The sequence below is a fragment of the Scylla paramamosain genome, chromosome 27 (genome assembly GCF_035594125.1).
Source record: "Scylla paramamosain isolate STU-SP2022 chromosome 27, ASM3559412v1, whole genome shotgun sequence".
Taxonomy (NCBI): domain Eukaryota; kingdom Metazoa; phylum Arthropoda; class Malacostraca; order Decapoda; family Portunidae; genus Scylla; species Scylla paramamosain.
This window is the reverse complement of record NC_087177.1, coordinates 10616185-10636808: the sequence shown is the minus strand read 5'-3', so window position 1 is coordinate 10636808 and position 20624 is coordinate 10616185. Positions and strand designations below refer to the sequence as shown.

Sequence of the window (20624 nt, the reverse complement as noted above, 5' to 3'; positions counted from 1 at the left end):
ACCTATCAATTACAGTCACCTCCAGACAGGTAAGAGTTTTTGTCTTGTCTCCAGGGACGGTGGCTCAATTAGAGACTCCGTGTTCACCTGTCCCAAACTGGCCGCCCTTCTTTCTGTCTATGTGCTTATGTTGGTTGGCTTTTGATGTTAACTGTTTCTATTCTAGTAGTGATGTTATTACTACTACTGCTGCTTATACTACTACTACTACTTATGTTACTACTACTACTACTACTGATACTACAACTATTACTGCTACAACAACAACAACTACAACAACTACTACTAGTACCACCACCATCACCACTCATATAAAGCCATTTCTCCATTCCCATTTACTACAACTCATCATAATCAACTTGGCCTCCACCCTGTCAACATCCTCACGTCTCTTTTCCTACCGTCATCCCAACAACAGCCGGCACCGCCACCCCCTGCGTGAATAAGCCCAACACGCTTAACCTGTCTAATCCTCTCCGCCCTCCTCACCAACCCAAAACGACGAAATAGTTAATCCAGTTGTAATTTTTCGGTGCGATTCAAGATGCAATTTATTTTTTTTCACCTCCGCAATCATTAATTTTACATTCATTCCTTTTGGACTCTTCTCCCTCGCCCTACCAGAACTCCCGCCGCGTCCCAGATATCCAGCGCTCTCCTCTTATCTTAACTACTGAGCATCTTGAAAGGTGAGGCGGCTGAGGAGTTCTGGTCTCTCTCTCTCTCTCTCTCTCTCTCTCTCTCTCTCTCTCTCTCTCTCTCTCTCTCTCTCTCTCTCTCTCTCTCTCTCTCTCTCTCTCTCGTTCTAGTGATTCTGGTAGCGGAAAGTTGTGCTGAATGATGAATTTCTATGGGATATTCCTGTGTGTGTGTGTGTGTGTGTGTGTGTGTGTGTGTGTGTGTGTGTGTGTGTGTGTGTGTGTGTGTGTGTGTGTGTGTGTGTGTGTGCCTTCAGGCGGATAGCAAGAGTGACCACTTGGATAAGACACCGCGGTCATAAAAACTGGACTACAATCGGCGGGGGTCACAACAACTGGCCTTTTCCATTTCCATTTTAATTGTGTATTTGTCCCTCGCAGTTATTTCTCACCACCGCGCACGGACGCTGGCGCTTGAGGGACATAATTTTATCGTTGTCCCTCGCAGCGCCGCTAAGACAAATAGGACATCGCCTCGTGAAAACTGAAGGCGAGGGAACACGGCCGGCGCAGCTGTTCACGGTTTCATCGGCAGGGAAACAAGGACAGGCAGATCACGACCTCAATTATTACCGCACATAAAAAAAATTCCTTGCGAGCAAAAGACAATAAATCCAGCAGGGACCATTTATCTCATTGGCAAGCATCCTCTAGGGGCTTGACCTTGTGGTTTCACATTGCCCGGGGTGTCACAGTAGAACGGTTACAGGACTTCAGTAAGGGCGAAGTTTTCAGCGTTTCAGGCTTCAGAACGCTTTAGGCTTCAAGACATGGTCGTCATGCGGCTTTGGTAATATTCATCATCAAGCTTCACTGACATGAGTGTTATTGTGAAGTCGCTGTTGCAAGAGCTATTATCATTTTACTGGTTTAACTTGATGACTTCAGCAGAATGTTAACCAGTGCCTACATATCAGTTTTATGATCTCACACGACTGAATATTTGTCCGTCTTGTCAAACTACTTGCCAGGTTCAGGGACTCCGCCGCCGTGGCCGCCGCGTCTGGTAACACAGCTCTCAGGAGTGCTGCGCTGAACTGTGATGCTACCCTACTCAATTCTCTTGAAAATCTAAGTTGGCGTCCTAATTAGCGGTATGACTGCATTATGAAGAGATTAAGTGGCCATAAGTTTAGACAAACATCACATGCTTTCATTAATAAGCAGTCATTGTACTTGTAAACTAGATGCATTCATAATATAATATGGTAATTTCAAACCCCCTCATTAATGAAAACTGATTGACTAATACAAGGAGGCAGAACGTTAATTAGTGATTGTTGTTGTTTTAAGTCTTACGAAAACCCTGGTCAAAGATGTTACAGAATGCGGTGGTTAGTAGAGAGAGAGAGAGAGAGAGAGAGAGAGAGAGAGAGAGAGAGAGAGAGAGAGAGAGAGAGAGAGAGAGAGAGAGAGAGAGAGAGAGAGAGAGAGAGAGAGAGAGAGAGAGAGAGAGAGAGAGAGAGAGAGAGAGAGAGAGAGAGAGAGAGAGAGAGAGAGAGAGAGAGAGAGAGAGAGAGAGAGAGAGAGAGAGAGAGAGAGAATTCTTCACAGGCATTCTTTCATATCCGGGCCATTTCTCCAGCTTCAGGGCCGAGTGATCTGAACTAACACGACCTTCACCCTCCACGGGCCCTGCAGCCTGCACAGTTCCTCGCGTCCCCTGCACGCAATGGTGTTTCATTCCCGCCAGGCTGCCCCGCGTCCACGTTCCGAGTCCCGCCGCTACCTCGGTCACACCGCCGCCCGTGGCCTCTCATTATTGGCCCACTGATCTGCAATCGCAGTTGACGCTCTAATAATACCAGGAGGAACAATTATCCCTCCTCCCGCCATTTTAATCGGCGGTTCCCTTCGTCCAGATCTTACTTGAGGTTACAGGGTCAGCAGCGCCCGGCCCGGCCCGCCGCTCGCTCCTCGCCGCCCTCCTCACCGGTGGCGATTGAGGCGTCGGCCACCCCGTTATCCATCTATTCTTCGCAGACTGATAGCGCTCACTTCAGTGATGGCGCAGATAATTTGGGGCGCGGAAGAGAAAAAGAATAATAGTGAACCAAGCGCAACCCTATACTTTATGATCATCGTGTCAGTAATGACTGCCATTGTGCTTGTGGAGATATATTTACCCCGGCGCACAACAGCTGCCACAAGCACAGGAGTGGGGAACAAAGGGCGTGCATGCAGGCACTCGTCTCCAGCTGCATGCACGCCACTTGCCTGCCGGAACAGCCGGATGACACAACGGCGGCATCCCGCAAAGGACGAATGTAATGGGCAGGTGTCGCTACAGGTGACCCAGTGTTGCGTCACCCGGGGCACTGAACCCAGGACGACCTTAACTTGCTGGTAATACAATCTCCGGATGCAAAACTGAAGGACACTCAGCATATGAGTGTCCTTAAGTTTGCATAAATTTACACTTAAGAAAATACAAATCACTTCACCCTCGAGCAGACATGTAAGCACGAAACTTGTTAGTGAGTGTAAATGTTTAACACTCAAGAGTTCATCTCAGACGTGGAGGCAAAAAACGAGACCCACCAAGCGAGACCGATAGGCAAGTGTGCCGTGATTAGCGAGGGAGGAGCCGCGCTTGGTCCGGAAAGTTATCAATACTGCACAGCGGAGGAAATTCCCTGCAATTCGGTATACACACTGCGGGGGAAAAACTAAAGGAAATATGGCTAAGAATCGTGACAGTGTGTTCTCAGAGTTGTGAAGAAATAAGGTGGAGACATTTCCCTTCAATATACAATTTTAGTTCGTGGAATGCCTGCAATAATGTGTCCCGCCCGCATCCCCTCCCCCTTTCTTTCATCTCCACATTGCCCACGTGTTTTCATATAACAGTACTTTGGTTGGCCTGCTATCGGTTATTGTTTTCTCTTCCCAGAACCACGTGGTCACGGTGAATCATCTCATCACAGAGATGTGTGTCTCATCAGTGTATCGCGTCGAGGCAATCACGCACCTCAGCCCCGCCGGCCCGTGTCATCCCGCCCCGCCAGACACTGCACACCCCATGCCACATCACCACCACCACCACCGCCAGTACTAACAGCAGCAGCAGGGAGTAGCAATTAACGTTTCACCTCCACGACCAACACCAACACCACCACTACCAGAACGACCACACCATCGCCGCCGCAAGTACTAACAGCAGCAGCAGCAGCAGCAGCAATGAACGATCACCACAACTACCAACTTCAACACCATCACCACAATAACCACCACCACCACTATCTGCAAACAATACTCATCACAAAAACAATCAGCATAACACTGACTCTTCTCTGTCACTGTTAATGGGTTACAGCTACAGTAACGCAACATCGCTGTCATATACAGAATAAACTGCTGGAATTTGGAAGGATTTATGCTACATTATCACTTTCTTTATCACTAGGATTTCACAATTCTTTATTTTTCGCTTCGTTCTCATAATGTTCCATACATCATCACTTGCTCCATACGTAGTCCACCCGCAGATTACTGATTCTTAACACTGAAGCTTCGGCAGGTCTGGGATCTGAAGTACTGAAGGATAAATAACATTACATAGTCATTTACACAGCAAGCTACTTACTACAACCTGTGGGGAAGGAAACACAAGTCTCTGTACAATCTTTGCATTGTACTTGACTGCACGAAACACCGCCACAACGAATGCAAGGATATACATGGACACGCGCAGATAATTGGGCAATTAGACAAGCAGGCACGCACGCTCAAACTGAAACACACAAACACACACACACAGAGAGAGAGAGAGAGAGAGAGAGAGAGAGAGAGAGAGAGAGAGAGAGAGAGAGAGAGAGAGAGAGAGAGAGAGAGAGAGAGAGAGAGAGAGAGAGAGAGAGAGAGAGAGAGAGAGAGAGAGAGAGAGAGAGAGAGAGAGAGAGAGAGAGAGAGAGAGAGAGAGAGAGAGAGAGAGAGAGAGAGAGAGAGAGAGAGAGAGAGAGAGAGAGAGAATGAGGTGGGGGTGAGGAAGACACTAAGATAAGTTGTCGGGAGAAGTGATGCCAAACACGAGGGAGGAGGACCATTAGTCAGGGGGGTTTCAGGACCTGGTCTTGCGGGATGTTTGCCATACTCTCACCGCGAGAAGGGATGCTGGCAAAATGACGACCAAACGCCACGCTGATAAAAACACATCACAAGATAACAAAGGCATGTGCGTCACCTCCAATACCTAAGTGGGACGGAGGCAGCTGCACTCCGTTAGCATACGTAAGCCGCATGAAAAATAGTTTAATCACATGCCAATCTCACACACACACACACACACACACACACACACACGAAAAAAAAAAAAACTCGAATATTCAGAACCAAGGACCCTCAGCGCATAGGATAACATGATCATCAATTCAAGCGAAGGTCATTATGGCACAGATCCTTCATTATCTTCTCTCAGTGATGGATGATACCACTGAGGCAGAGAAACTAATACTTATGATGATTTAAAAATGGAGTACGGTCTCAAACATTTTAGTGTCGCATCTCAGCTACCTTTGGGGAAGTTGTACGATACCGAGAGTTCTTCAGTTCGTTTTTTTTTTTTTTTCTTTTTTTTCTGCATTGAAGTGAATAGATCAAAAGAAAAATTCTGTCCCATTAGAGAGAAAACACAAATGAAAACCTAATTACTTCTATGATCTTGAAAGATAAAGATCGGAACCCAAAGCGTTTAAGACCTGGGCGTATGAACGTGTTTCTTCCAGTCTTTCTATGCATTGCATTACGCTTTCATGAATGAAGTATATGTTTTATTTGCATGAACAGGTTTTAGAGAGCTAAGTATGTTTTTAAGATTTGAATGGACAACAAAAAGAACATCTAGTTTATAAATTAAGGATTACACGACCCTATAATTTCGTTATACTGCATTACAGTTCTTGCATGTATGAAATGTAGGCAAACTATGTATGTTTCCAAGGGAAGGAAATATTTGCTAAAACCAAAATCAACAACAGAAAAAATATCCCCCGCATGGTTACTATTTTCTAGTCTCGCTGCACCAAATTACATTACAGCATGAATTAACTGTAGATAAATATCAGAGGAAAAGGGAACAGTGTCTAGAACTAAAATGTACCATAACAGGAAAAGGTGAGTCTTAATAAATTAATATTTTCCTACGGTTTCGCTGCGCTGAATTAGATTTTCCACACGAATTTATTGTACAAACCTGAGAAGGTAAATATCAGAGTGAAAGAGAATAGCGTGTAGAATTAAAATGGATCATAACCGAAAAAATATGCCTTGTAAGAATGAGTCCCGAAGTTTCTGAGCAGAATAATGAGGGCATAATTAGACAATGGGCGGTGCGAGGCGGAGCGTGTACTCAACCCCCTTCCATAAACTACGTAGAGAGTTCGGCTGAAGTCAGAGTGAAGAGCGCGGCTGATGAGGAATGGCAGCACTTACGAGGAAGAAAATATGGCGACGTTCCCGAAGTTAGAGTTTGGTTTTGAGAGATTAAGATAAAACATATTAGTATCCTACAGTACAGAACAGAATAGCGTGCCATATTTAGCTTTACGGTGTTTACATTAGCATTACTCGTTTACTTTATTCTGTATATTTACTTTACCGTTTAATCTACCTATTTACTTTATCATTTATTTATTATTTAATCGATTTACTTAATCCATTTACTTATACATCTACTTCATCTGTTTATCCATTTACTTTGGTGTTTATTCAGTATTTTTTTTTCTCTTTATGAACTATATTTACTTTATTAGTTTCCTGTTACTCCATTCTGCTTCACTATTCTTCGTACTGCCATAACATTCACTTGCTCTATCTTCTGTGGATTCGTTGACACGTTATACCAAACGAGGAAAGCAGTGAAGCGGTTACCGAGCCACCTCACTAATGCAGGAATTAACCATGACTTCAACTGCTTCAAGAAAAGAGTATTGAGACATCTCCATAACTGAACTGACCTCCAACTACAATTTTCTTTTCTATTTTACTTTTCTGGAACTGCTATTTATCGGTCTTTCAAACCCACTTCCCTAAGAAATTTTTCATAACCTTGGTCAGCCTCTTTGACATGTAAAAGAAACCCTCTTCTAAGGAAATGCAGTAAATAGGCAACAGACCGGTTTTCTACAGAGCAGTAACGTTACGAAGCCGGCAATAATCAGTGTAGGTACGAGTAACAGAACGTCCCCATTCACAAACTGGAGAAACTACCGCACCATCTGTCGTTTGTCATCGTCATTACAAGCATGAATGGGACTTTTTATTTGCGGGATTATATGGTGCGAGAGTCCATGACAATAACCTCGTAATTCACCCAATACAGAGGGAAGGGATGATGGGCAGCAGTCTCCTCCAGAACTATTTGACGAAAAGTACAGCCCCAAGGTCGTCCGCTCAATCAAAGGGGACATAATGCTACACACCAGTACTCCAGCCGCGGGGAGTGCAGGGCAAAAGAATGAACGTCACAAGGTCAGAACTAAAATGAAGATGTAATTGGGGAAACGCAAGTGAGAGAAAAAGAGTAGATTGTTACACAGTGTTGAAGAATAACGATATAGATTAGAGATAATAACATGGAGGTCTCACAAAAACACCTAAATTTTGGTGATAGGAGAGTTTCCAGTATGTGGATGTACTATATTATGAGGCCCCATGCATTCTTGAGATTGATGTCTTTCCTGCAGTGTTGAAGTTATTTGAACTACTTGTTTAAATATGGAACTGTGGTGCAATAGCTGCCTAACTCTTTTACAGATCTGGTCGTCCTTTATTAACATTCAGAGCACTGTAAAAACTGTTTGCTTGGACAGAAAAAGAAAGACCAGAAAATTAACTTTGTCCTTTATAGGCAACTAAACTGTTTAAGGAAATGAAGCACAAAAATGTACCTAAAAAGTTGAAGATTATGAGAAAAATTGACTAGCATGCAGTGAAGGGACCAATTCTATTTGCTGGATGGCTTTTGGACACCAATGACTGACTAATAATTCATTTTTTTCTTTTTATTTTCTTTTTTGCTTAATCGCGGTCTAAAAGGTGAAGGGCTTACTTATCAAGTTGTTCTTTAATGAAAAAACGTGCACTTTTTGCTTAAAAAAAATAACTTTTTACGGTGATGACTTAAGACATCTGGGAATCAACCATCAGCACTGTCTCACACTCTAGCATTTTCAAAGGAACTGCTATTTATACAGGAACTTCCACGTATAGAGCTTTTGACTTCATGCAGATTCCCTTATCTTCATATATTCCAACCAACCTGGTAAGATGAGCCTCACACCACACATCTGGAGGTTCCCACTGTAACCCTGACTTGTCAAACTACACGAGCACTTCTTTTACTCCTTTCCGTCATGCGGCACCTCGTCCAGCCGGGTGAGTCAGCACGGTGTTATAACCTCCAAGTGATGTCAGGTGTCACAAGGTCCATTCTCCTCGCCACGGCTGCCATTGTATCACGGGTCCACGGGTGCACTGGCCAAAAGTGTCATCAATCAAGGGAGTTTTCCATCCTTTGCACCCTGACAGATGGTCCCGTCATTCCAAGGGTGTCAGGCGCGGGTGTGCAATCATCTCAATGATAAGCTGAAAAACGATGTCATGTGAAGGATGATTGTGTTGAAGGGACGCTGTTAATGGCAACGCAGGTCTCGTCTAGCTAGTACGTGTGTATTTGGCCCTCAGGATCTTCCGTGCTTCATTATGTTTCAGAAGGACGGCTCTTATCACGTCAACAGAACAGTTCCATTTTCTTCAGGTTTCATTATAAGTAAGAACGTCTCTCATCTTGTCAACAGAACCTTCCCATTTCCCTTGAGCGCGCTCCTTTGGGATGCATTATTTCATCTTTCGTTCAAACTTTAATGCAGTGTATTTACTGTTGTTTTGCTCATTAGGTTTGCCTTTGCTTTTCCATTTCATTAGGTTTGCCTTTAATTTGTTCGTTAGGTTTACTTTTGCTTTGTTCATTAGGTTTACTTTTGCTTTGTTCATTTAATTAGATTTACTTTTGCTTTGTTCATTTCATTAGATTTTGCTTTGTTCATTTCATTAGTTTACTTTTGCTTTGTTCATTTGATTAGGTTTACTTTTGCTTTGTTCATTAGGTTTGCTTTTGCTTTATTAATTAGGTTTTCGTTAGCTTGCCTTTCTGCACTTTCCCTGTACTCCCTTGACTTCAGATCGTTCGTATCTGGCGTTGGTTGGAAAAAAAACGTTTTGTTATACGCAATGGAAGTTTTTTTTTTTTATTAGGAACATTCATTATAATATAACATACATATTTTATTTGTATATTAACCTCAGTTATACTTTTTTTTTTTTCTGCTAGCATTATTATCATGCCCTTATATGTATCTATTACTTAGCCATTTACTTATACTTTAATTTTGGTCTATTCAATTTTCTATGCTTTATATTTCTGAGGTTCAACAATGATGTTTTAAATGTACCTATTCGCATTATTTTCCAATTAATTCTTCCTCTGATTTCAATCTATTATTTACCTATTTATCATTTGTTTTGTTTTAGTCTATAAATGTAATTTTCGCTGCCTTATATTTATAATCTCAAAAATGACGTTAAGATGAAAGGTTACGTACTAATACTTACATACGTTCAACATCATTCCCTTACTGTATTAGGTGATCAGGTCCAGCAAGAACAAAACTCTAGCATTATTTCCTCAAGTGTTGCATCTACTCCCCGTCCACCCTCCGCGCACCCTCTTCCATTGTACTTGCCTACCGTGGTATCCCTTCCCTCCTTCACGTGTATCTGCTCCTCCATCGCTCACTCTTATCTTCCTAAGAACTACCTTGCCATTACTTCTGTACTCGAGACATAATCATTATTGTCTGGTGCACAAGATCTCAACGCACTGTAAATAAACTGGATGGGCAAGCACACAACACTCAACACAGCCCAAAGAGACACTTCAGAAAACTTGACTAAATAAACTGTACCTTTTGTTGAGTCAGTAGTGGTGGTAATGTTTCGCAGTATTCTGATTATCAGTTGTTTGATGATTGTGTGTTACGTTTGCTTGGCGAGAGGAGGTGAGTTGGGAGATACATAGCGAGGTGAGGGAGGAGAAGGGGTGTGTTAAGAATGGTGGTGGTAGTGAAAGGTGAGGGGAGGGTATGGGAAGGCATGTTGCGGTCTTATGTTCATGCTACTTTGGCTGCTGCTTTTGATGATTCGGATGACTGTCACTATTATTACTACTACTACTACTACTACTACAGCCAAACTGTTAAAACTATCTCTCCTACCATCACGACTACTACCACTATCACTACCATCACTGTTACATCTACTATTTCTCTCACCACCAACAACCACACAAAGAACTCATACCGTAAGAGTACAATCTCTGCAACACAGCCTTTCCCCCTCCACCTCCAGTACCACCACCACCACCACCACCACCTGGACGCGGCACGGCAGGCAGTCACCGCCAACCTTGGGCGTGATGGAGAGTTGTAAAGTATAAGAGACATTGTCCCTGGGCCTCACCAGTCCCCTGATAATATCCCTCAGCATCTTGGTGCAGATGTCCCGGGTACCACCACCACCACCACCACTACCGACCATTTCTCCTTCTCCACTTCTACTCCGTACTATCTCTTTCCTTCATTCATTTTGTGTAATTATTTTCTTTCTCTCCTCTCAATCTTTCTTTCGCTCCCTCTCTATCATTACTGGTCCTCTTCTCTCTCTATCTCTCTCTCATCCACTGTACAGTTTCTTCTTCAATCGTCTTGTATCCATTCCTTCATTTTGTCTCTCCTCTCATTCTTTCTTTTATGCTCCCTTTCCTCCCCCCATCCATTCCTTTCATCATTCCTCTTACGCTACGTTATTATCTTCTCTCTTCTTCGTTCATCCTTCTTCTATCCATTCTTCTTTTTCTACCTTCCTTTTCTTCTTGTTAACTCGTTTTCAATGCCTTCTCACCCTTCCACCACGTAGCGAAATGCCCCTTGCTGGAACATACGCCCCTTTTACCCCCAATACACGCTAACCAATCTAGACAGTGATAAACGACAATAATCTGATAACAACTACCTTCCGATATGATTAGTAGTTGGGATGTGCAATTGTAGCAGTAGTAGTAACAGCAACAACATTAGTAGTAGTAGTGGTGGTGTTGATGGTAGTAGTAGTAGTAGTACTAGTCGTAGTAGTAGTAATAGCAGTTGCTGTTGTTGTAGTGGTAATAGTAATAGTAGTAGTAGTAGTAATAGTAGTAATAAAAAATAATATGAACTACTACTACTACCTCCATCACCACCACCATCACTACTGCTACAATAACTACTACTACTACTACTAATACTACTAATATTATCACACCACCATAACTTCTACCCCTGCTGCGCGCCTCACTGCACGAGAGACCAAAGAGGGGAATCAAGATACTAATGAGCCAGCTAAGTTGGGCGCCCCTGAAGAAGGAAAAAAGAAAATCATCACCTGATCCTAACTTTGAAAAAAAAATAAAAATAAATAAATAAATAAATAATACACACACACACACACACACAAAAAAAAAAAATTTTGGGAGGAAACACTTTACCTTGAGCACCACGGTCGTCTGGCAGGGAACTTCTGAACCTGCAGGAAAAGATGAAAAATGTTAGAAATATACTATTTAATTCTCTCACAGCGACAGGCAACTATTCACATTACTAAAAGCAATGTATATGATCTTCATCAGCATCTACAAGAACGTCATAAAAAAAAAAAAATGCAGTACAATGTTTGGAGGTGGACGTAAAAGAAGAAAAGATGTCTCACAGTGGTTAGTGATTAAGGATAGATGTGTCAAATAACAGTGAAAGGGTTAAGAAAGCAATAAATAAATAAATAAATAAATAAATAAATATATAAAAATATGTGCCTTGTGTTGGAAATACACTTACTATCCATTTATACTGATGTTTATTTATAAGCAAAGCAGCATTAAATTAAAAATTATCCTTAACTAACCAAATATTTTTAAGTGACAAGATACACGACAAAAAGACAATAAAAAAAAATGCTGTTTAAGGAAGAAAGAAAAGCAAAACAATAGCAACAGGCGTCACTTGTCACACTCCGAAGGTCGTGTAATTTTGGCCAACGACAATTACCTCAGCACAAAGTGACCAAAGGCGGGAAAAAACGGCAGGGGGAGAAAAAGAGACCCCTCGCTGTTCGCCGCGCTGTGTGTATGGGTCATTAGGGATCATGATGTGGTGTCCCGTGTTTTATTAGCTGTTTTTTCCTCCTGTGGTCTGCATCTCACTGCGCCGTCTGCGGGTCGTTTGTTGTCTCGGATCCAGGTGGAGTTTCAGCCTTATTGCAGATCTACGTGTGATAGCGCCGGTCTTTCGTCTTCCTATTTCCTTACAGTGTGTGTGTGTGTGTGTGTGTGTGTGTGTGTGTGTGTGTGTGTGTGTGTGTGTGTGTGTGTGTGTGTGTATGTGTTAGTTCAAAGTAAATGCGTGTGTATTTAAGTTCAGAGTGGATGTGTGTTTTAGTTCTAGTGCAAAGGTTCTTACGCATCCTGCATGAGACATTCTTACGCGTCAGATAGTTATAGATAACATTTGCGTTTAGAATGGGTGGTCATGCTAAACAATAAATTAAACTCCGCTTTGGTTCCGGCAAGACATAAATGTTCTTAAAGTGCCCTCAGTGTACCTAAGAGTTTTACTTTCACCTCACGCCGCTTCAATGCCAAGAAGAAGTAATTGATTTAAAAATATTCCCAGTACACTTCTGAATCTTAATTACAGTCTTGATTTACTGAGAGAGTAAGAAAGCCGAGTCACTGATGCTGTGTTGTGGGCAGGTGGTGGTAGGGGCTGCGGGTGGGGTTAGTCGTGGCCACAGGAGTAACCTTCACCAGTCTCACTGTTTTGAGTTTTCCTTCACTCAAGTCCTCTGATCTCTTTAGAATCGGTCATTTGTCCGGTTTTTAATGAGACTGTTGGCAGATCAGAGGAATTAGGAAAATACTGGAGATCTACTTTATGTAAGAGGGGCACCGCAACAAAAACGCAGAATAAAAAGGCCCACAGAGGCACCAGTCCCCAAAAAGAGGTCAGAAACGATCATCAAACACTACTAAAAAGATAAGTGTCTTGATTGCAGCAAAAAAACTGATCAGAATTTAGATCATATATATATGACGCAGTGGTGGTGGTGGCGGTGGTGATGCAAGGGTGGCGCCACGACCACGCCCCACCACTGGATGGCGGCGTAACGACAGGCTGTTTCTTTCACAACATTACAGCTCCCTCCCAAGTGGTGATTTACGACGACTATAAATTCTCTACGCCATTACTACCTGTTAATTAAGTTAGTTTAGGAGGAGAACATTATTTATCACTTACACTACACATTACGCCGGCAAATTCTATTCATCTCGTAAAGAATACTAGGATCAGGTGAGGGTTAGTTACCCAAGCAATTTCAGGGGTGGGATAGGTTAGGTTAGGTTAAGTTAGAGTAGGTTATATCAAATCACTTAATCTAGTGACTTGTCCTAGCCCGTCGTAATCTAACCAAACGTAACAGAGTGTAAAGTAACCGAAATAATACTAAATAAACGTATTCTAATCCAATTTAACTTTATTTAACATGATATAACGTAGTACAATTTAACCTATCATAATATAACCTAACAATCTAAGCTATTCTAAACTAATCCATCCTCTCAACCAGCTACAGGATTAAACATAACCTAACCTAGCCCAACCTACCAAAACGTAATCTAATTTAATCTAACCTAACCTAATTTAATTCACCCAGCATGCCATCAACGAAAAAAATAGGAAATTATCTAATATACTCTAATCCAACCTATTGTATCGTAACTTAATCTAATCTAACCAAACCTATTCCTCATATAACTACAAGAATGACTGTTTTTCATGTAATGTAAGTAATTTTTCATGTAATCTAAGTAATATAACACAATTTCCTCTTCTTATAGATTTAAGTTCCTGGACACAATGATGGCGTTCAGGTAAGACGTATGCAGGTGGAAAAGGCAGGTGTTCCGAAGTATGTTGATGATAGGTGTCGCTAGAGGGCAGCTTGACCTTTAGTTGGTGGATATAGCGGGTAGAGGGGCGGGTGGATGAAGGGAAGGAGAGAGGGGAGCGCGGGGGTGGAGGCAAAGCAAGTGGAGGCTCCTGGTGAGGGTGGAGTGAGATGTGGAGTATGTTGGTGGTGATATTGTGGATTCTGTTGGGAGGGTGGAAATGTAGGTTACCAGCGGAGTATGCAGTGGATGGGCTGGTGGAGTTTAGTACGTGGAGCTGTTCTTGTTGAATCTGTTATGAGGGTGGAATATAGGTTAGTAGTGAACTGAGCGGTGGATGGGCTGGTGGTGTTAAGAAGGTGGAGCTGTTCTTATGGAATTTATTATTAGGGTGGAAATGCAATGGAGAGAAAAAAAATGGATAGGCTTGTGAAGGACGGGAACTAAGTTTGTAAAGGCTTTTCTCAAGGTAGAGATGTGGGCTTACTAGAGGAGTGAGATGAGAATAGTTGAGTGGAATAAGGTGGAATTGAGCCGAGGTGTTCTTGAGGACACTAATGCAAGACAACAAGGACAGATACTTGCCAGTTACGCGGTTGTTTGCGATAAGCTAGAACACTACCCAATCTACAATGAGCGATGTAAAATAGCGGAAGCAAAAGGCGCAGCAAAGCAGGTAGGGAGGGAAGAAGGTGAATGTAAATGTGCAGAGAGAGAGAGAGAGAGAGAGAGAGAGAGAGAGAGAGAGAGAGAGAGAGAGAGAGAGAGAGAGAGAGAGAGAGAGAGAGAGAGAGAGAGAGAGAGAGAGAGTCTGTAAACAATAGGGAAACGAAAATCAGTAACAGTTTGTTTGAAGTTAGCTTGCATTCTATCATTTATTTATTTAGTTGACTATTCAATTTTCTTTTCGTTGCAGATCCTTTAGTTACTGTCTTTTTTAATATATTATCTACAATGTACAACCATTCACATCAATAAAAGCACTGTACAAATTCTTTACAAACACCCACATGAAGAAAATATGGAACAAGTTAATGTTTGATTCAATGTCTAGCCAGTATCAGTCTTCAAGGTGGCAGATAAGGAAAATTACAGGACTCAAGAGCTGTTTGTGAATAAGGAAGGAAGGAAGAGTCAAATGGTAGAGAAAAGATTAAAATGACCGAAGAAACGAGAAAATGTGCATCAGATAGTAAGTTATAAGCCCGAGGGAAGGGAAGGTTTATACTCAAGTGAAGTTTGGCAGCGAGATAATTGCTGCAACAGGTACATACGCCACCCAGTCATGCAAGGCGCCATGTACAGCTATGTGATAACCGGAAAGAAGAAAAAAATAGTGTTCATAAAAATTTTATAAGTTTTGGCGGACATTTTTTTTTTATTTATTTTACTATGTTTTATTATTATTATTATTTTTTACTGTGTGTGTGTGTGTGTGTGTGTGTGTGTGTGTGTGTGTGTGTGTGTGTGTGTGTGTGTGTGTGTGTGTGTGTGTGTGTGTATGTTTTTTCAGGACCATAAAACCCACCCATCAACCCACATACACACACACACACACACACACACACACATCTCCCCGTTAGATAGCGACAATATTTTTCAAACTTGTAATCTAACTTTACACAGCACACCAGCCTGGAGATCTGAACTAATGACCAGCTACTTCATCCACAAGACTAATGATGAGTAAAAATCCGCTAATACCACACTTCCTGACGCTTTGGGGGACTGAGGAACCACCACCACTTCTCCTTGTACTCCTGCGTCAGTTCTTGCAGTGGTTCACAGTGGTTCGAGTAATGGGAGAGCGTCTAGCCACCTACGAGTCCCTCCAGCTACTGTTTGTTTTGCGAAATGACTAAGGCCACGAGGGGATTAATGCGCAGCAGTGACGTGTTCTAATTAAGGAAATTATAGGAGGTGCTTCAGTGGCGGCGCCCTACATGAGGTGGCGGCGCCTTAATTATAGTTATTTGTCCATTTATACGTGTTTTTAGATATCTTTATGTTCATTTAATTTGCTCTGTTCTCGCGGAGTGCTTATAATTAGAGGGTTCAGCTCGTAGGTATTAGAGTTCATGTACTTTCTTATGAGTTCACACAAACACCTAGAAGAATTACACAACCAAGTAAAGAAGGTAATATTTATAATGGGATGATAACTTTTACGTGGCTTTACTCAAAAATTTTCCAGCAATTCTTGGAAGTGCCAGAAATCACAGAGGTAAAGAAGAAGCGGTTCGCGGATAAACATACGCTAACTTTCACGTGGTTTTACTGCTTTTTTTTTTTTGGGGGGGGCAATGTTCACAAACATCAAAAATGATTTAGTCAAATAAATAAGAATTTCTTTTTAAGATGTTAACTTTTAACTTGGCATTGCTCAGAATTTACTTTAACAGTTCTTAAAACACTAAAAAAATAGATGAAAAGAATATTGCGGGCAGCGATACAAATTTCTACGTGGATTCATGAATAAAATGTCCTTACAAAAGTAAAGAGGGTTTGGGAATGTAATGACATTAACATTTACAAGCCTTTGTTCAAATATTTCCTTAACGCCTTTTACTACTAGACACTTTTCCCCCACAGCCACCAACATTTTCGACACATTTTTTTTGTACAATAGCCTCTTGAATACGTAGTTCTCAATCGTCCATTCTCTCCTTTGTTTGCGTCCTGTGTTTATGCAAATATACATTTTTTAGTGCCCTGAATGTTAACAACGGACCATTGTAAACATTAAGTCCTCACAAGAATTATGACCAAATAAAGAAGAAAATGCCATGAAACTCAGGTACAATAACATTTACGTGGTTTTATTGTAATTCTTCATTGACAACTCTCAGATACCACGAATAACAAAACCAAATAAAGAAGAAGAAATAAAAAATTCTGACAGACTAACACTAAAATCAGTGGTGGCGGCTGGACACTGGCCACACCAGACTACTCGTAGTCACAGGACACGCTGTACATGGCCTGGAGGCGTCGCAGGGCCGAGACCCGCCGCACCCACCCTCCCGTTCACACCCTCGCGCTCATTAAGCTCCACAATGGGGTGCGGCGTCTCCAGGACACGATCTAATCTCCCTTAAAATATTCAGTAAAAAGCGAATAGACCCGAATAGTGTGCAGTTTAATGGTGTTTCAGCGTCCCAAAAGGCGGTTTATGTATTATTCAATAGATCTGTAATCGGTAAGTGAGCGATTTCGCATTTTTCTTCCTTTTAATGATGCTTAATGACATTCCCCTTTAGATTAGATTGCGCACAGCATCCCGGGATGTGCTCATTAATTAGAGAGCAGTAAAAAAGTACTTTATTAGGAATACAGCGCCTTCATCGCCATGACACCTCGCGCCATGTACAGTCTTCCAGCCTCGCGCCGGCAACAGATAACTGAGCGGTCCAGTTCTAGAAAGAGACAGAAAAAATGAACGCCAGCTATCAGGCGCAACGGTGTCCTGTGAAGCTTTTGTCCACAGCGAGTTGTAAGGGGTCTGCTGGTCTCCCTCAAACAAGTGTCCAGATGATTCCTCCCTTTATTCAGCGGAGAGGTTTCCAGCGCGGCAATCTAGCTCCTCATGGTGTCGGGTTCCCCAAGGTGGGAACTGAACACCGCCTCTGACTCTTGAGTTACGCTATTTTTTCTTTCTTCTTTTAATAGAGTGGCAAAACCCGACAATGGCTCACTGCGTTAGGTGCAAGTATGCCTATCTAATATAAGCCACTCTTCTTTACTCCAATGTAATCCTGCAAAATAGTGTTTACTGCAATTTATTATATTATTAGAGAGAACACTGACTATACTAGTTTTAAAAGTGAAATATAGTTATTACATAAGCACCACTCAAAAACTCAAAAGAATATTCTACATATGTACAATGTTTCTTCTTTAAGTGAGGAACACATCTCTATTATCAGATAAAAACAGAAAATTTCACTTTTTTACTGGCTGGATTTATTTCGAAACCTGCGTTCAGTGTGTTAAAATGCAATCCATCGCATAATAAACATCGAAAGAATATCTGTAAATTGTGAATTGTGAATTTGATTGTGCTGGGTTTCTAAAGGTTATGAAAAATTGCTTATATTCTATTTTCTTATGTGAGATTAGCGTATGCATTTGACTGTATATTTTTTTTCTGTAAATTACGGATGAACTTCAGAGATACTAAACCAGTCTGTATCTGTCTAACTGTGGGAACTCCACTGTCCACCTGACCAGACTGTCAAGATGATTAGCAAGGGACTGGTGGAGAAACAGCAAAGCCAACACAAAACCTGAGCTTGGGATTAATGAATGAAAGTCTCAATTCGACAAGTGAGTGAAGACAAACTACTTTCCGACCACCACACGCGGTCTTAAATATTTCACCATTAACATTTTTACCTGTTACTTTGGATGAGTAATCAACTAAGTGATAAATTTTTAGTGCCATAAGACCAAAGATCATTCCAGTACTGCCGTTGACAATAACACGAGTACTTTCATTAAGGATTCCAGTGCGAATTCACCGTGTCTATTACCAAAGCACTAACAACAACTGTCTGAAGACAAATGGAAAAGATGTAAACGAAACTTCTTGCATTTTAGGAAGACGTCTGCGTTGTGTGTAAAAACTACTGAGCCGTGACCCAGGTGTTGCAGCGAGTGGCCATGAGGTGAGATGGACATGCTGGTGACTTTTGCTCTTCTCTGTCTTTCCACACTGCGGCAAGATGAGAGCAGTTACCAGCCACGTTCTCCCACACGCACAAACAGGAACGAGCCAGCAGGGAAGGATGGACCGCCGGTGATTTTGTGGTGATAAGAGAGTGAGGGAGTGAGCGGGCTGAAGGTGGTCGTCGGTAACCGCACAATGCCTGACTGACCGAGGTAGGATTTTACTAGTGTTCAGCAGTCGATCACCTTGTCAGCGAGGCCGTAAAACCCCCATTAGGCCTCGTTCTCTGCCTCCATTCTTCTAAGCTACACATTCACAACTCAATCCATCGGCCATTATTTTTTCTCCACTTTTTTTTTTCTTAAATTCCACTTTTACTTCAAAACATTACGTCTTGTTCTCTTCAGGATTTTTTTTTCTTTGTTTTACATCTAATCACGTTACTTCTTATCTCACTTCAACACTCTTCCCTATCTTACTTTCACATTCCTTTCCCTCTTATTTTTATTTTTACTTCCTCAACACATTACTTCTTCTCTCCTTTCAGCATTTCTTCCTACATTACTTTTACTTTCCCTTCCCCAATACGTTACTCGTTCTCCTTTCAGCATCCATTTCTATTATCTTTATTTTTTTTCTTCTCCAGCACGGTAAATTTTCCCTCAATACTCAGTCCTACTTCATTCTTACTTTTCCTTCCACATGTTACTCGTTCCCTCCTATCAGCATCCCTTCCTATTTCCTTTACATCTTTCAGCACCTTCATAATTCCCTAATTCCTTCGGCAACTTCATAAACACCTTGATTTTCTTCACAAACCCCTTAATCATATTCCTCTCCTTCACCTGCAGACAAATTTCTAGCTTTTATCAAAAATTCTTGCATTCAAATATCTTTTTTCATTTACATTTTTCTCCTCACGCTTGCGAATAAGAAAACAGAAATGCAAAAACATTCTTCAAGGTAAAGGCGATTTACTAGTGAGACAGGAGATTTACTAGTAAGACAAAAGGAGGAGGAGGAGGAGGAGGAGGAGAAAACATAAAAGATGATGACAATGAGGAGGAGAAGGATAAGGAGAACAGATGAGAAGGACGAAGACAACAATGAGATAGAGGAGGGAGGAATAGGAGGAAAGGCAACACATGAGGAAGTGGCCGGACAAAAACCAGAGAGCGCATTGGATTACTTTATGGGTCTTTCCAGATTCTAATGCTCTAAAGCGTTTCGAAAGTAGAATTATGTGAGAAAAATAAGAAAGCAATGGAGGAGGAGGAAAAAGCAGAGAGAGAGAGAGAGAGAGAGAGAGAGAGAGAGAGAGAGAGAGAGAGAGATGGGGAAGTGGGATAGGGGAAGAGAAAACAGAAGCAAAAACAGAAGAGGAAGAATAGAAAAAAAGCAAAAAGAAAATTAAGACTTAGAGACGGAGGGTGGGGAAAGATGAGAGAGAGGTAGGGAAAGAAACAGAATGAAAAAAAAATGAGAAAGAAAATAACAGGAAAATATAGAGGAAAATGAAGACTTAGGAGGCGGAGGAAGGGAAAAGGTAAGAGGAAAAATATACTCTTAATTTTCCGCGGCGTTCCCTGAAAGGTGAGGTCACAGGCAGGGGAGGCGAGGGTCAGGTAAGCACAGGTGAGGCAAGGTAGGGAATTATCGCCAGCCCATCTGAAGGTTCAATTGTAAGGTTGCTTTCCTGATCACTTGGCCTGGTTTGTTTCATTCCCTTATCTTGTTTCTCATCTGTCAGGTTAACTTTGTGCATTTGCTTGTAGGTGTGTTTGTTTGTCTGTTTCTCTGTTTTGCAGGTCTTTGCTTGTCTAAATGTCTGTCTATGTTTGTTTCTTTGTCTGTGTTTTCTAGGTCTTTGAAGGTCTATTTGTTTGTTTGTCCATTTTTCTTTCCATTTCTTTCTGTTTGCTTGTTCATCTCTCTCTCTCTCTCTCTTAGATCAACCACCAAAGCACATCCCCAAAATAACCCCACGAATCCCTCAGTTCCTGCAGGAGTGAGGAGGGAACCTTACATAATTCATGCTACCTTACGAGGCACCGCGCGAGGGGCACAGATTTGGCAGCACCTTTGTCACATTTTATATTCACTTGTTGATTTCCCTGTCACCGCCCGCCGCCTTTACTCCCCTGCTTATATTCATGTCTCATAGCTAACACGCGCACACGCCCCCGATCAGTATTTGTGCTATGTTCTTATTAGACCTTAA

The 20624-nt window shown here is 41.8% G+C and overlaps 1 long non-coding RNA gene across 5 annotated transcripts in view; it reads right to left on the bottom strand.

Annotated features, from left to right (window-relative positions):
• Window positions 1-20624, bottom strand: part of LOC135114197 (uncharacterized) — a 226004-nt gene that overhangs the window by 179914 nt on the left and 25466 nt on the right. For all 5 annotated transcript variants that reach the window (XR_010275434.1, XR_010275432.1, XR_010275433.1 and 2 more), the window contains exon 2: window positions 11278-11315. This is a non-coding gene — a long non-coding RNA (uncharacterized LOC135114197). The remainder of the gene's footprint in view (window positions 1-11277; window positions 11316-20624) is intronic.